Raw genomic sequence first — 17661 nt, forward strand, 5'->3', positions numbered from 1 at the left:
CAAAAAACCAAATAAGATAAGTGTTATTATTCTTTACTTAAAATTTATTCCGAAGTTTTCGTGAAATATAATGGGTTTAAGTAAATAGCTTTAAAAAATACTATTTGTTTATTTTTGTGGTAAAACTGTTTGTATATATAGTATAAAAATTAATATATATCAACGTATGCTAAAATTTAAAAAAATGTATTTTCAAAAATTCTAAAATATTAGTATAACAATGTTATATATTATATTCGATTTGTATGTGACTATATATACTGCTAATCTACTCAACTCAAAACTATAGTTATTAGCCGTATATTACAAAAAAAAAGGTTCTTCTCAATTATGATTTATACCCGACAGATTAAATTACAGTAATTTATTAGCTGTGTATCGCAACACATATTATTGTAAAATTACCGTATCTTATTATTTTTCTCATAAATTACGATCGTGATTAAAATTAACAATGAGTATTATAGACGTCGAACATATTTTCCCCTCTCTAAAATGTTAACTTGACCATTCTGAAACATCAAATGTTTGAGCTAAAACGCAATTGGATTGAATTATAAATTATGTAAAAACATTAGTTGAATTTTCTTTGATGATAGAGTTTAAACGTTCTTTTAAAATTAGTATAATTGCTATGACTATGATATCAGTGATTGAATTCATTAATTGAACCAGAATTCATGTTAGATTTCCAAATAGCAAACCAAATTTTTATTGAAAAAAATAATTCAGAGTTATACCGATGAACATTTCTTTTTACATGAGTTTATGTTTTTATACTGCTTTAGTCATTTTTCATTTATTTGATTTTTCTAAAAATACATTAAAATATTTAATAGGTTATTTTAACCATTATATAACAAACCAATATATAAACAGAATTATGTATAAATAAATTATAACTATTTAAGATATATGTGCACATAATTTAAGTACAACAACGCTGTAAACTTTGAGGATTTATACTAATATAGTAAACGTATAGGCAATAAACTATCTATTTGACGTAAGATCAATATTCATCTAAATGTATAATATCAGAAATAAATCGATGGTAGAAACAGGCCAAGTTATAAAATATCACACATTGGCAACAAATTGAATATTTATTAAAATTTATTAATAATGATAAAGGTATAATAAATATATATATATCATTTTTTTAAGTACTTAACATAACTTTCTAATAATTTTTTTTTTTTAACAGATTAATCTACATTTTAAACAAAACTATTGTATTTTAGTCATAACTGAAGATTTTTATTTCTGTGAGTTTACATTACTTGTGTTTTCCACTGTTGATTAATAATAATTTTAGCAATAAAAATTTAATAAATGTTTAAATATAAAACCTTAATTTACAACTGATTTAAATAAAATTGTATTTTATAATTTAAAATATAAAATAAAAAAAATTAAGTACAATGAACATATTTATATAATACTTGGAATTAGACATTTTGGTGAAAACATTTTTAAAAAAATTATCTATGCTCTTTTATGAACATTTACACCAAGATAGATTTAATATTTTATCCATCTTCACAATTTAATATAATTAGATGATTAACATGTAATTATTGAAAAATATTTGTGTGTATTATTTTATTGTCAAAGAATAACAGTATGAATATAATACAAACTATGAATATTTTCGAATCGAACAATATTCGTAAGTAATTTAGGTCGATGATACAGACAACCGAGATAGCACAAATATGAAATACATTTAAAGGTCATCGGGTTCCCGAAACGGAGGAGTCTTCCAATTGTAGTACAAATAAATACGATAATCGGGGAAACATTTAAATTGTTTAAATTATGTTAGTGTAGTAATACATTTTTCGTATAATATTTTATCTATTTTTGTTTGTGTAGTTACTTTATTGTATACTTAGAGCCCAATTTATTACTGGTTAAATTCACTGATCGTTGACGATTAAAAATCTAAACAGTGAATAGATTGTTATCAAATCTCGACAGCTTTTATAACCAGCTAATTAATGATATTTTAGTCACTCAAATACATGTACATAGATGGAGGTATATCACTAAAAGAAAATATTAATAACACTTATTAATAATTTATTGCAATTATGTATTCTTAATAAATATAGTTAATGTTAGCAATTATGTCAATAAAATATTTTACTACAATAAATTGTTAATGTTAATAATTTAAAAAAGCTAATATACTAAAATATTTGTAATTTATCCACAATAATATCGATAATATTTTAATTCATTATTTTTAGTTGTAATGGAACTAAGAATGTACCATGAAGTAATTTTATTTTATGATTTCTCTAATACATAAAAAAAAAACTGAGAAATTCTTAAAATACCTAAGTGCATAAAATATGAAATCAATATAGATTATTTAATTGTAAATTATTCAAGAAATAATAGGTACTACAGTAACACTCATTTAAATTATTTAAATCATTTAAATTTTTAAAATACAATGAGATATTATGTAACATTCAAATACATAAGTAACAGACATAATATAATTTGAGAAAGTGAAGCATAGTTAGTTAAGTGCCTATGTAGTAAGTAATATTATTACTAGATGTAGCTTAATGTAGTTTAAATATATTTTCTTAATTAATATATTTTACGGACAATATAAAATAATATAAATGCAATTAAGATGAAACACCCACGTGTAATATCTCCGTCTTTTAAACATGCAACATAGCAAATTTTACGTTCATAATAATCCATCTTATTCATTTATTTTAAAAATCAGAGTGAATTGACCTGTTATAACTTTAAAGGTAAAATTATTATCTAAGAGATATCAAAAGTTTTTATTAATATTTTAATAATTACAAAGCAAATTACGAGTATGAGTATATGGTATATTCAAAACCATAATTTCTTTATGTATTTTAAAATTAAAATATAAATAAAAATCCCGAAAAGTCCTATGTAATAATTTTACTTCTTATTTTTTAGTCGGCAAATGCACTCTTACTTTAAAAATAACAAAATAAAAGAGATTATTGTGAATGTGAAAAATATGTTGTTTATCTATAAGATGGATCAACACATATAGGTATTGCGTTATCTCAATATAAATTATGAAATACAGTTTCATTCAAAATTATCAAAATGGATTTGCCTAAGTGACAGAGTAGATAAATAATATGTTTAATAGTATTAAACAAAATGTACTACAGGATTGTTTTCATAATAATAAAACAATATATCTATTAGCTATTATGATTTTACTATCTTATCGTGTTAGTTTAGTATGTGGACAGATCTTTATTTTGTATTCGAACAACTATTGAACTATCATCATTCATTGGATATAAATAATAAAATATATAGTCTCTGATTAAAAGCTTGTTTATTATAAAAATCCATTATTTGCGTTGAAACTTTACTTTACCCAAATGCGTAAATAAGTGTCAACAGCGTCAGGTCGTATTCAACTTATTCATGTAAAAAAAGTGATTATATCAACCACTTATAGTTGTTTTCTTACAAATACATTTAAAAATATTCCTCTACTATTTGAAAACCATGAAAAAATCGGCAATAAGTTCAGCCAAATAACTGTTAAAATTCCAAAATGATTTTCGTTATTCTAAATTTATTATAGTCGTACATTGAATATTTTATTTTATTAATATAAAGAAAATATAATTTTAAACTAAATCTAAAATTTAAATATGTAAGTAATAGATGCAATATATAAAAATAAATAAACAATCCAATAAATTACTTACAATAATACAAATACTTATATCAATAAACATAATTTCAAAATCGAATTTATGAGTTTATTATTATTTTTATTGTTTTTATTATTTTCAATTAGCAAATCAATCCTGCATTTTTGTCATACAGTCAAATATTTCGAAAGAATAGTTGTAATTTTATTCTATATAATTATAATTTCGCGTAAAAATTAATAAGAAGATTATTATGTCAATTTGTTTCAATTAATAAAATTATTATAAACCGAATGTTTTACAGTGTAACTCACTTGTAGTTATAGTATATATATCGTTAATTTTATACTTCAATAAACTAGATGATAAAAACTTTTATTACTACAATTCGCTGTTTAACAAAATTATTATAAGTTATTATTACAATAAAATATATTTAACGTATGACACCATTTTCTGTACACCCTCTCCACATTGAATTTATTTTTATATTTCAAATGTGGTTATTAAAAATAGCGTTATCATTCAATACATTTTTATGAACGTATATTTTGTATTCATGACCTTTTAACCAAACCACTAATGGAATCCGATTACAAATGCGGTTAGTGTGTTCGGGTAGTTTTTATTTTGTGACATGAAACCACAGCCATTGGTATACTGTCAGCACAGAATACCTACAGAGCGATGATCCGTTGAAGACGTATTGTATAGATAAAACCGCTTCATTTTATCGAAATATGACGTCGGAAGAAAATTATTTTTTGCAGCTCGTCGAAAACGCATTGTACATGTATGCGTGATATACGAATAAACATAAAAAAAGAGCACTCACGGAAGACAGATTATTTGTTTAATATATATACCTGTATGAAGTGTAAGCGAACGTATAGAAGAACCCAGTTTGATTGTATTGTAGACCAACGTCTAAAATGGTACGTAATATTATATCAAACATGTATTTTACGAAATAAACTTTTACTTGAAAAACTTTGCGTATAACTACAAGCTTATAATATTTTGTCTACATATCATAAATTATACTGTAACTGAACATTAGAAAATATCACATTGCACGTTGAATGAGATTTAAATACCAAAACCCATTAGTTATAAATATAATATAAAATATTATATGTACTTGTTATAAAGTTTATATACATTAATTTTTCAATACTAACATGCACGACATATGTCACATTGGTTGAGTAAGACATTAAACGCATATGATTTACTTAGAAATAAATTCTGAAACGATAAAAATACATACTCTTAAAGTCACATAAGTGGTTTGATAATGGTTAAAAAAAATTGTATAATACTTTTTTAGGAACCAACATTTATAACCGTGAAGTTGTAGAAAACGTTTAGTTCATTTAAGAAAAAGAAAAAAATATCGATATTAACACAAAATAACTATTATATTATAATGTTAAAATAGTTTTTAGTTAGAAATTTATTTAACTTCGTAATTTTTATATGGTGTTTTATTCAATATAAAATTTTACTCAAATATTGTACTAAAATAATCTTACAAGCGACTTTTATTATTTATGCTATATATATTATTTTACCTATTTTGGTTATTTAAAATTTAATATTATAATAACAACTTGGTATTCAATTAGTCATTGACTAAAATTATATTATAAATCATAAATTTAAAAATAACTTGACACAAAAGTTGTAGATTTGACAATGTTTTTGCTAATGATCACGACGAATATATATATAAGCATATTTGGAATGAGATTTATAATTTAAATTCATTGCTTGGTTTTTTTTATCGGCATAAAACAATAAACCAAGTTCTGTTTAAAAATAATACTAACATAAATTACAAAATACATGTTTAATTCTACATAGAAATTTTATTTTTATATTTAGTATTAAGATAATATACTTGGCAGGATCGTAAATAATTGATTGATATGAGTGTTAAGATAATAGTATCTTGAGAACTATAAAATACCTCGAACTCTACTGTACCACAAATGTATATATAAATTAGTTGATACATTTTATTTTTTATACTAACAAATCATAATATAGCATATTTTTTGAAAATTGACTCAAGATAATAATTTTTATTTGGCTGAGATTATAATTTCTTATATATAGCTTCATAAATTAATAATAAATAATAAATATTATAATATATCAGTAATAAATATATCAAGAATAGACCATTGCTCATACCACCGTATAAAAATGGAAAATTAATTGTACCTTATCATTTAAATTTTAAGTAATTGTATTTTTCAAGCCAAAATAAGAAACAAAATCTTATAAATTTATGACTTCAGCATGTTATATTATAGTAATGTATCTGTTTAGTTAAGAAACAGATTTATAGTTTATAATTTAAAAAATATATATAAAATATAGATTGATTGTCACTTATCGTATGGATTAAAAACTAATGAATACTATAATAACTATAACCTAATAAAGATAAAATGTATGTGATATCATATAACAGAATGAACGAGTTGGATGCTTAAGGCAAATTTTAAGTGAAAATTCCAAATAATTAATAATAATTTTCCTTGTACAACAAATTCATCTTGGACAGTATTTATGGTTTGTAAGTATAATCGTTTTTTTCGTTCAAAATAATTTGATATTTTAATATTGTTTCCTCAATATCAATCATGGGTGCTTTTTTTCTACTTCAGTTATTCCTCATCAATATACATAAAACTTGAGAATTTTCAAGAAACCATGGTTAATTAAACATTTATAAGACAAAAGTTTCACATAAAATGCTTAAGTAAAAAAAAATCACCACTATTTGCATTTCACCTAAAACAGTTTTTTAATGTTACCTCTATACACGTATACAACATAAAGTAATAAAATGCGGGCAACCATAATATAAAAAGGCATGTAAAACGTTAAGCACGTATACACTATACGTTAGCACTACCGTTAACTTCTACCCGGTTTCGATATTTTTATTATAAAGCAAAAACTGTCTAACATTGAAATTATTCGAATAATTAAAAATCAAAACGCGTTATGAATTTTTGGTGTTGTATTCAACCAAAAAGTCACTATAATGATTTAGACTATAACAGTATAATGTGATCGAAGAACTATATTACGATATTTATTATCCAAGGAAGAGTTTCTATTCCTTATGGATAAGTATAAGGGTTTTAGCATTTGTGTAAAAAGTCTCATATAAATAAAAAAAAACACGTTTGATTTTTAAATTTATAATAGTTATTTATATAAAAAGTATATTACTATTGTAAAATTGCTAATAACAAACATGTATTTAAATTCACTTATATCGATGATGAGTATCGAACTGACTGCTGTGCCTCATATTTTAATATAATATATGTATTAATTTAATCGTAGTACAAAAGTAACGAGTGTTTATTTTCTCATTGATCAATTTTACAGTGTGTTAACGCATAATATTTATACATATAGAATATGATTCCATATGAAAGAAAAAAATAGACTATTATAACAAATGTTACAACAGCGATCTCAAACCTGGAGCTCACCAACAAATGTTCTATGATGACAAATCCATTTACATAATAGCTAATAAAGTCATTATTATTATTTTTTTTATGTAAAATAAAAACTATACAATTTATTTATAAAATTTGGGAGAAATACTTCTAAATACAAATATTATTACTAAAACAGTAATGACTTTATTGTTTCATTTCTCGTCTGACATTTACGTTAAATTTTAACATTTTGAACTCTCATAGCGTATTTAACTCGTTCGTGCTTCACAATACAATATCATTGTTATTAAAACGATAAAATATTTTAAGTGTATTAAGTTTCAAATTAAAATTATTTAACTCTTTGTTCGTGACTTTTCTACACGATATAATGTGGATAAATTGCTTGTAAATCGAAGATAATCAATTTTATCTGTTCGATAACAGTGAAGAACAATATAATACAATTAAAATAACGTTAGTTAATAATAATTTTCGGGTATCTCGGGCGTTTGATGCACATTCACATACCTCACTACCGGCCGCAGTAATATCGCAGTAGATATCCGTTTACTTCACCTCGGACACCAAATATTATATTCCGTCGAAATATAATAATAAATAACGAAACAATTAAATTAAATTATAACAATGATAACCAACAAGCACAACATTAATATCACAGTTTTGGATCTTACGTACGATCCGATTTATCATTCCGAGATTTTCGTCAAAGTTTCGTTCGCATCGGCGGACTGTAATCGACAGCGACAACGGTGGCGTCTAAACGCGCGCCCAACGTGTTCCCGAGCGGCGCTTACAACCACCCTCATCGTCGCTTGTGCCGACCATCGCCGAACGAATCACGATGGTGTTTGTGTGTGTGCGCGCTCGTGTTAGATTAGATAACATATTTTTAGTTGTAACTTGAACAATTTTCGTGTAAAAATATATTATTTTATGGCAATAAAAACTTACAATATATGTATTATTTTCTAACACAATAAGTAAATAAGATACTAATATACATACATAATGATATCAGTATTTAATATTGAAAATAATAATTAATGTGAATATTTCAAAAGTTTAGATTTACTGAATAAACAGGTGTAAGTACCTGTAAATTGTTGAAAAAAAATCATGAAATACACAGCCGTTGCTTACAAAAAAAAAAAAATAATAGTAATAATAAATTTTATGAATTTTCTTCTTCGTCTGATGAGTTTCATGAATAAACTAAATACGGTTTTCGGTTATATTAATATAATTGATGTACTTACAGAATATTATAGAATGCTTCGAAAATTTTTAAAACTCTATTCTAATCTATAATTCTCACAGATAACGATATAGTATTATAAATTATTATTACGTATGCCATTTTATATTTATTTTAAATTTAATTGAGTAAAATATTATTTAACCATAACATAGAAATTATGAATTATATTATATTATTATTGACTTAAAATTCGAATAAGATATACATCAATAATTTTTTTTGATATCGTATTGAATAATTTCGATTTGTGATTATTGTGAACTTTATCATTTAATAATGAATAAATCCATTCAAGTAAAATCACTGTAAAAAATGAATGAATCTGTATTAAAGTAAATATGATAATATGGGAAGTAATATTCTGTGGATAATTATAGTATTGTATTAACTGAAATTTGGAATAGACTGCTATTTAGTACTTCATAGCTAACATCGAATGTATCAATAATCATAATCGGTTAGTTATTTATCAATGAGTTTTATTATAATTCGACTGTACAATAGTGGTCATTTATTATATGAGCACACAACAATTAAGAAATAGGGAATATGTCACCCATTGCTGGATATAAACTAAAATTATTATGAGTTCGTTATAATATAATATAATATAATACATCAGACTAAGATCAATCGACCATTTTTTCAAAGAAAAAACGTGAGTGATTATACTATATTAAATATGGACTAGAAATTATTATTAAAATAAAATATACTTATTTGAATATTTTTTCTATGCTTCAAAAATAACGTCATAATTTTTTATTAAAATAATAATAGTTTTATTAAAAAGATGCTAATACTATATTATAATATAATTTGTACTTTCATTTTTAAGTTCAATATCAACATAATTGCCTCATTTTTAAACACAACCAATGTTTTTATGTGTTAAGCTATAAGGCATGAATTGGGGAACAGAGTTAGCCTTAATTTATTTTTCATAAGTCAAAGTGTGTACCTTTTAATTTAATTAATCTCAAAACGCGAAAAACGACGATAACAGTGTTTGTCCTTATTCTAGGTTGTATTTGAATTTTCTTTTCTTCTTGAGTCCCCGAGGAAGAATGTTTATGTATATTAACAATGATACGCAACGCTAGTTTTTAGACAATTAATTTATCACCATCCATCCTCAATAGCAAGTACCTAATGTTCATAAACAGCTGCGATTTACGGACGAATTATAAACGACACGATATTTATACATCAACGTAAGCTTTTAGTGTTATACTTGAAAATCTTTCCAATCTTGAAACAAAGCGAAACAACCACAGTAAAATCATATTTTTTGATAAGTGAAAACACACAATATAATATTTTATATATTAACCTTGTCACTAGACACCACTATTAATAATAAAATATTTGTTGGAGGTTCCATGAAAACGTCGTATCGAGATCAAGTTTATAATACAAGAAAGATCCACAACTGCTGTCTTCAAGGTGCAAAAATTATGAAGTGGAAATATTTGAAAGTTCTCGATTTCATAATGTAGCTCAGGTCAATAATTTTATAACTATATAGGGCTATGATATATTTCTTATTTAAAATAGGTAGTAAAATATGAAAAAAAATATGATATAATACTAATAATTATTACCAAACTATCATCAAGTTAATAAGGGCGTGCAATGGGAGGGGGTGCCACATTTATCTCCAAACATAACCATATGGTTCTAACCCTAACCCGAGCAATGTTGAATGCGAAGCTTATTATTTTTTTTTAATTCAATTTGAACATACTATTGTGAAACGTATTATAATTATTTTTTTCATCATTTTTTAATACCTACAACAAATTACAAAATAATAGGTTTATTATTCAATACATACAATACACACACGATATCTGTCTATAGGTATATTGAATCTTAAAAACGATTTTTATTGTCAATTACATCGTCATCGAATTTTAATTTTAATATTATTTATATTTTATATTTTTGAATACTATACGAAAATGTTATAATATATTGGAAATAAAATATCTGATCTTATGGAATTAAAATTATCATCGCATTATGATATCGAATGCCTTACATTACGTTAATTTAAATTTAATATATGTACCTACTATATAATTATATCGTAAAAAATATACACGTGACCTGTTTTTATAGTTAAGCATGCAAAATATAAAAAATTAAAAAATAGATAGTTTTATCTATTTTCTATATAATAAGACATTTTGTGAACATTCAGTACTAATAACAACATTTCTAAAAGAACGCTGAAAAATACAAAAATGATTTGTTATTCGTTTCTTAAGGCTCCGGCGTCCTTACGTTGCATCAAACTGTACAAGAACCCGTCGTTTAAAACTATCAGCCAAGCTTTACCGCACATAAATCAAAACAATTACACATCATTATAATGATACAAATAATAATATTTTCTAAAAAAAAAACATCAGTCGACTATGCGCGTTCAAGAACGTGTCGATTGCTTGATATTATATAGATCATTCACGAATAACCGTTCTCGGATATCTATTTTTTTCATTTAATGCCGATATTCTGTAATACTATTATTGTGATTTACACAATATCATAATACATTATTACATATTATTATTATATATATAAAATACGAGTGCCGGCGAAATAACAATAATAAAATACCGTTCCGATAGTGGGTATTCATTCGTGTGATTTACGCACGTTACATGTATAACGTGATACGTATTTTGAATGATAATATTATCCCTCGTATTGTTGTCGCGCATCCAAAATATATTATTACGTTTGTTTTTTAGGTTCAATTATATTTTTACTATTTCTCACGCATCAGACAGTAATCAATGTTTAATAACCGCAATTGAGTGTTGTTGTTCGGATTCAGTTTTACTATATCTACGATATTACGTGGTAATGATTATAGCTTTCGTTTCTATAATGAATTCTATGGAATAGAATTTAGCGGGACGATGTATAACTTTAGGGATTACTTGTACATTAGTCACAATATGCATTAATATAATATTATTAAATCAGCTATTTGCTAGTCGAATCGATTAGGATTATTATATTCGTATCTGTGATTTACAAACTACAACAGGTGTAGTTCCTATTAAGCAAACATTAATACAGAATAACGCTCGTGGAATTACAATACACTTAGTTCTTCGTAATACATACTACCTTTACCTGATATTATATAAACGTATAAAAATTCTATTCCCTTAAAACAAAACAAAAAAACTCAATAAATTGTACAATTTACTACTATAAAAGGTCATAAGACACGAAACGTTCAGTGATGCAACTAACTTTTCGTAGTAACGGTAACACATTACACAGGCTGCTATAATCAATGCAAATATTGTATAAAAAAAAACACATAAGTTTGCTATCAATAATAAAATATGCATGAAACGATGCGTTAATTTTAAAAATATTAAACTCAAATTGTATTCAATAAAATTTTGAATAATTTGTGTAAAAAATACCTAATATTTAATTAATTTATTGATGGAATCTTTAACCCATCGTTGAATCATCATAATATTCTTTATAGTTTATACCATAATGTTATAACTCATAAATCTGAGTTCCATAGTAGCCATTAATCAACAGTTTATATCATTAATTTTTAATATAATTATCATCAATTTGTGTGCACAATTTTAAAGGCTTTTTTTGTCAATTGTAGCCGATAATTATTTTATTAATATCAAAAATCATATTCTTAAATAATTTTATTAGTTTAATATACATTTCGATTTTCAATTATTTTATCGTTAATTTATTTAAATTATTTACTTCATATTATCATTATAAATATAACAAATACAAAACTAGGTAGGTACATCTAAATTAGAACATGTGTCATTTTTGTGTTTTTCTCGGCTTTGTCATAACTTTTTTTGCTTATATTTTGTACGTACATAGCAAAAGATGCATGTGTTGGAACCCCAGAACCCAACACTGGCAATAATAATGACCTATTTTTAATGGTTTGAGACCTTCTGGATTTTTATGAAGACTAATTAAGTTCTAACTTTATCCGTTGTAGCATATGTTCCATATGTACTTTATTTCCCCTTATAAATTATTTAACCATATTTTTATTCCTACTATAGTCTCTAAAAATCCTTCTATTTTTTTTCATAACTCTGTTTGGTTTTATTTGTCCTTCACGATTTGTACTCGAGTAAATGAGTAATAACTAAAACTAAACAAATACTCACCGTTCCTACCATTTGAATTTTATATTTTTTTCTTTATAAATTTGAAATGATAAAATAGAAAATTCTTATATCTTGTTGTTCTACTTTCATAAAAACTTGGTTATTAAATATCAAACTAAATTGAATTAAACAGTTATGTCAGCTACACGTAATAGTAGAGGTTTTAAACCATAACTCGAAACCAAGAAAAAATATAAGTAAAACTAAATAAAGTTTATCTTATAAAAAATATATACATATAGATCACTTCGTATTATTTAAATGTAATTCTTATAACAAATTATTATAAATTATACGTCAGATAAATAAACATTTTATAATTTGATAAACGCAAATAGAAAATTGTCAGTTAATTGTTTTTTTCTTTTGCTTGATAAATAAATGTATCATACATAAATCGGTTATATTTATATTTGTATTGATATTTATTTTAATATCATATATAATATATACGCACAATCAGAATAATTGGTTTAAAATTTAAGAATTTACCGTCATAAACCGCTGAATGAAGAAGCCATCCATCAGTGAGTATTGACACTTGAATGCGAAATATGTATATAAATTTAGAAATATTTATTTGGGCAATTTAATTTTTATACAATAATGTAATTAAATTATATCGATGACTTAAAAAAGATATAAATAACAATAAATCAGTTATTTTTGGTTAGTTAATGTTAAAACGATGTTTTTTCATATTCTGCAAATAATTTGAAATTAGTTTTTTTTTTTTTTTTATTTCATTTTGACAAATTTTGCTTTATATTAATTATATAAAATATACTTCAACTCATTTCTTAAAAACAAAACTCAAGTAACTAAATAACTAAGTATTTATGCGCTTATTATATAATATATATAGGATTAACAGCGTGATTTTTTTCTAACAGTAAATACTCATAATCTCGAAAAATATTAATTAAAAATCTTTACAAAACCAAAATATTATTTGTTATTTTTAAGTTTGTGTCAGCAAATTAGATGGATGACATAATGCAGAATACCAGAGGTTATCCACTCTCTTCATATTAACGTATACATTATTATTATAATTACTAACTATTCGAAATTTGATTTTTATATCAATAAGTACTCAGTGAAAAAATATTCTTCTGTGTAAAGATCAATTAAAAATGTACGCTTTTTATTCAAAAACCAAGAAAATCGATTAATGATGAAAATAAATAATAGTACAAATACAATTTTTTACAATAATATTGGATTTTTATGATTTTCAATTAAAAAATGTTTATATCTATTTTTCCGAAACATAATTAGTAAGTAGTCGAAAATATCATTTTTTATATCTTAAAATATACGCAGTGAAAAGTGATGAAAATTCTTTCATGAAATTAAAATATCAAAATATGGAACTCCAAACACAATACAGATGAACTTTTCATTTGTAACATTATAGTCAAACACCTTTAAAATGTGTATATATAATATTATGACACATTATAAATTGAGTTAGTTAAATTAAGTTAATGATGAAAATGAAAAACGATTAATAATAATTATATATAACCTTAAAGCCAATATAAGTTTTGCAGTCGGTCTATAATTACTGAAAGTTTAAAAACTTTAACAGCTATATTCATACAAGAATTTTATCACTCTACCCTATACTATTCTATAGTATAGAAAGAAAACAAATAATGATAGTAACATCATAATAATGTTGTAATTTTGATAAAAAAAAAATACATATTTTAATGTTGGTTAAATGTCTTCAAAAATGAATTAGGATAAGTAAGTATTTTTCTAATTACTATAAAAAGTTAAATTAATTAGTCCATAATATATAATACATTTTTTATTAATAAAAACAGAAAATACATCAATTATAAATATGAGCTTAGGCATAAGATAGGCATGATATACACACCTTGTAAAAAGTTCTACTTACTTTAAGTTTGAATATTTAATTTATTAATAAAATAACAATATAATTATTAATTACTAGTGAAATGTATAACATAACAATTTTAGTCTTTTTATACCACTAAGTATATTTTATGTTATGTTTTTTTAATATTTTTATTAGGTTCAGTAATTTATTTTACTATTAGTATTACTAAAACTGTAGGTTTATATTTTCCAATAACATTTTATTTATTATAATAATGATTTATAATTTATATTTATACCATACTATATTATTATTATTTTTTGAGTAAGTACCACCTCATCGTAAAACATCGTCAATAAGTTAATTATATAAATAGGAAATAATATAAAAATTAATTTACAGGTTTGGAAAATTTCATTCCGTGTAATAAAATGTATAATATCCTTAAAAGTCACCATGAATAATGTTTTTGAATTATAATAAAATAATTAATACCTAATGTTAAAATATATAATTTTATTTAAATTTTAAATTCTAAAATCAATAAAAAATAATTTATTTTGTTTATATATTTATTAGCAACGTTTTATTAAATATAGTTTTGATTTCACCCCAAAATTATTTGCATAAATAATTTCAGTAACTATCTTTATCACCTTCATCATTGTATACTACCTATTATATTCTCTGGTATTTTAATTATTTATAATAGTCATAATATAAATTTAGTTTTTTAAATTAATAATAATTATTGCTGGTTCATGGATTCACTTACTTCAACAATTCAACGATAAATAAATTTATTAATCGTTTTAATTTAAATTCATATAAGATAGAAGTATATAACTGAAGTTTACTAAAGCCCGATTTTATTAAACGTGATGCTGATACTCAGTTTCCTGAAATAATGTCACTAGTCACACCTGTTTAATTATCTTCCAGATGTGACTACACCACTTCCTTCCTATATATATATATATATATATAAAACAGAGGTTCCTTCAATTTTATTTTTTCTGTTGTGCATTTATTATTAGTAGGTCAAAAACAATCCAACTAAGAGAAAACTTCATCTATTAAACATTTTAAAACATTCTATAAATTACTGCAACTAATTTACCTATGTGATGAGCCGTGTATAAGATAATTGATTGTATGTACTTGTTTTTTAAAGTCAAATAACGTACAGTATAACTGGTCATAAATTACAATAATAATCAATAAATTAAAATCAATGATAAATAATTCGCTCACTTTAATGTAGAATAATATTGTATTATTATTTTTACCAATTAAATAATGATAAATGTTCAATTGGCGATGTGTTTTAATAAATGATTCAGACTAAAATTATTATGAGCAAATCTCAGTTTTTTTATAAATATATACTAAAATAAAATAATATATATGTAATATATATAATATATAATATATATGTCCATAAAATATTTTTTCAAAAAATAAAAATATAACTAACATATTTTCGAAAGTCATATTTCAATTTTATAGTTGCCTGGAGCCTAAAATATCAATCATCCAAGAATTTAAGACGCATATTTTATTGATAAAAAGTAAACGGGTCGAGCTTTTGAACATAATTATAATAATAATGTCAAATATCATTTATTCTTTTTTTTTTTTTTTTTGAAAATTGTAATTTACAAACTTAACACACTTTATTTGTACACATTGCAGAAAATTTCATTTTTTTGAGTAGGTATCATATAAGGTGATATAACTTTCATTCAACGTATTATAATATAATTTAAATATGATAAAAATTAGATATTTTTGTACGAAACATACTTATCATTTAATTGTGAAACAGCGTCTTGCTTATTTATATACTGTAACTGTATTTATATACAAATGATAATTGCACTTCATTAATAGTTTAACACATTTTTAATTATTAAAAAAATATTAAATAAGATGTATTTCATTTTTGACTGATAGTCAGTTTTAAGATCTAAATTTTTTTTTTTTTTATAAATTTAAATTAAATTATCTGTTACACTGCCAACAGCTTCACTAAAATCAAAATTTATTCATAAACGTATAATTTAATAAAATTATTATAGTATTATGATAGCTCAATAATAAATTCACTTATAAACTATACTATTTATTGTACCTATTGTACGTTATTTTCATTATACTTATTCGTTTTTATTATTATAAAAAAAAAAATAAATATTTAACGAGATTGATGCTTGAAATCTTTTATACTTTTTTGTAAAATCATAAACAAATATTAATGTTTCACATAACAATGTTCGTAAAATATCAATATCAATTTTATCGTGATAGAATGATAGAATCTATATGCGATGTGAAATGATTACATACCACTGCACATAATGGTATCGAATAACGTCGTTACATTCGTGGTAATTTAATATTATTTAATTTTTGTTTTCTTTATATTGTATACATTTTACAGTTATTTATTATTATTACCTATTATTTTTTTTCTGCAAAAATGTATTTCAGAACCTGATACCCATTATAAATGTACGCCATACGAACTCCAACTTTGTCCACGTTGGTTTTAAAACTATCTCAACTCTAAAATCTTAAAGCTAAAATGAAATAATATACTGGTGACGTGATACCTGAACCACTCGATTGTGTGTATATATATATATATTAGAAAATACTTACTTACTTTTACTTAAATATGTTGTAAAAGTTAATGTTGAAAATGAATTTTATATTATTCATGAAATATTACATTATTTTAAGCAACTAAAATATGTTTATTGTTTACCAAGAGGTTATTTGTTTATTTTGAATATTGTATGTAGACTATTTCCAACCTCATATTTCTTCAGATGGTCCAAATACTTTCATATAAATTTAAAAGAAAATTATTATAATCACAAGAAAACTAAATTCCATCATTTTTAAAACCTATAACCAACATTTATAAAAGAATCGGGGTAAAAAATATATCGCTTATAACAATTGTTACTCTCCGCTGTTTTGCTGCTATTTAAATAACAATAGTTAAATACGTCATAATGATTTAATTCGTATCAATGTATCACAGTTCGCAAATAACACGCGTACCGTGGGTCAGCCTCATCTGAGGCAGTTACTAGACCATTGTTTTTAATTAAACCTTACCAACCACTAATAATTACCGTAAAAACTTTTTGACTTAATA

The 17661-nt window shown here is 23.5% G+C and overlaps 1 protein-coding gene across 5 annotated transcripts in view; it reads right to left on the reverse strand.

Moving 5' to 3' along the window:
* Window positions 1–17661, reverse strand: part of LOC114120983 (octopamine receptor-like) — a 172476-nt gene that overhangs the window by 149122 nt on the left and 5693 nt on the right. For 4 of the 5 annotated variants that reach the window (XM_050201015.1, XM_050201017.1, XM_050201016.1 and 1 more), the window contains exon 1: window positions 7691–7950. The exons of the other annotated variant lie outside the window; for it this stretch is intronic. The gene's annotated coding sequence lies outside the window, so the exon portion shown is untranslated. Of the gene's footprint in view, window positions 1–7690; window positions 7951–17661 lie in introns of those variants that run through there. 5 annotated transcript variants of the gene reach the window in all.

Source organism: Aphis gossypii, chromosome 2 (assembly GCF_020184175.1).
Source record: "Aphis gossypii isolate Hap1 chromosome 2, ASM2018417v2, whole genome shotgun sequence".
Taxonomy (NCBI): Eukaryota; Metazoa; Arthropoda; class Insecta; order Hemiptera; family Aphididae; genus Aphis; species Aphis gossypii.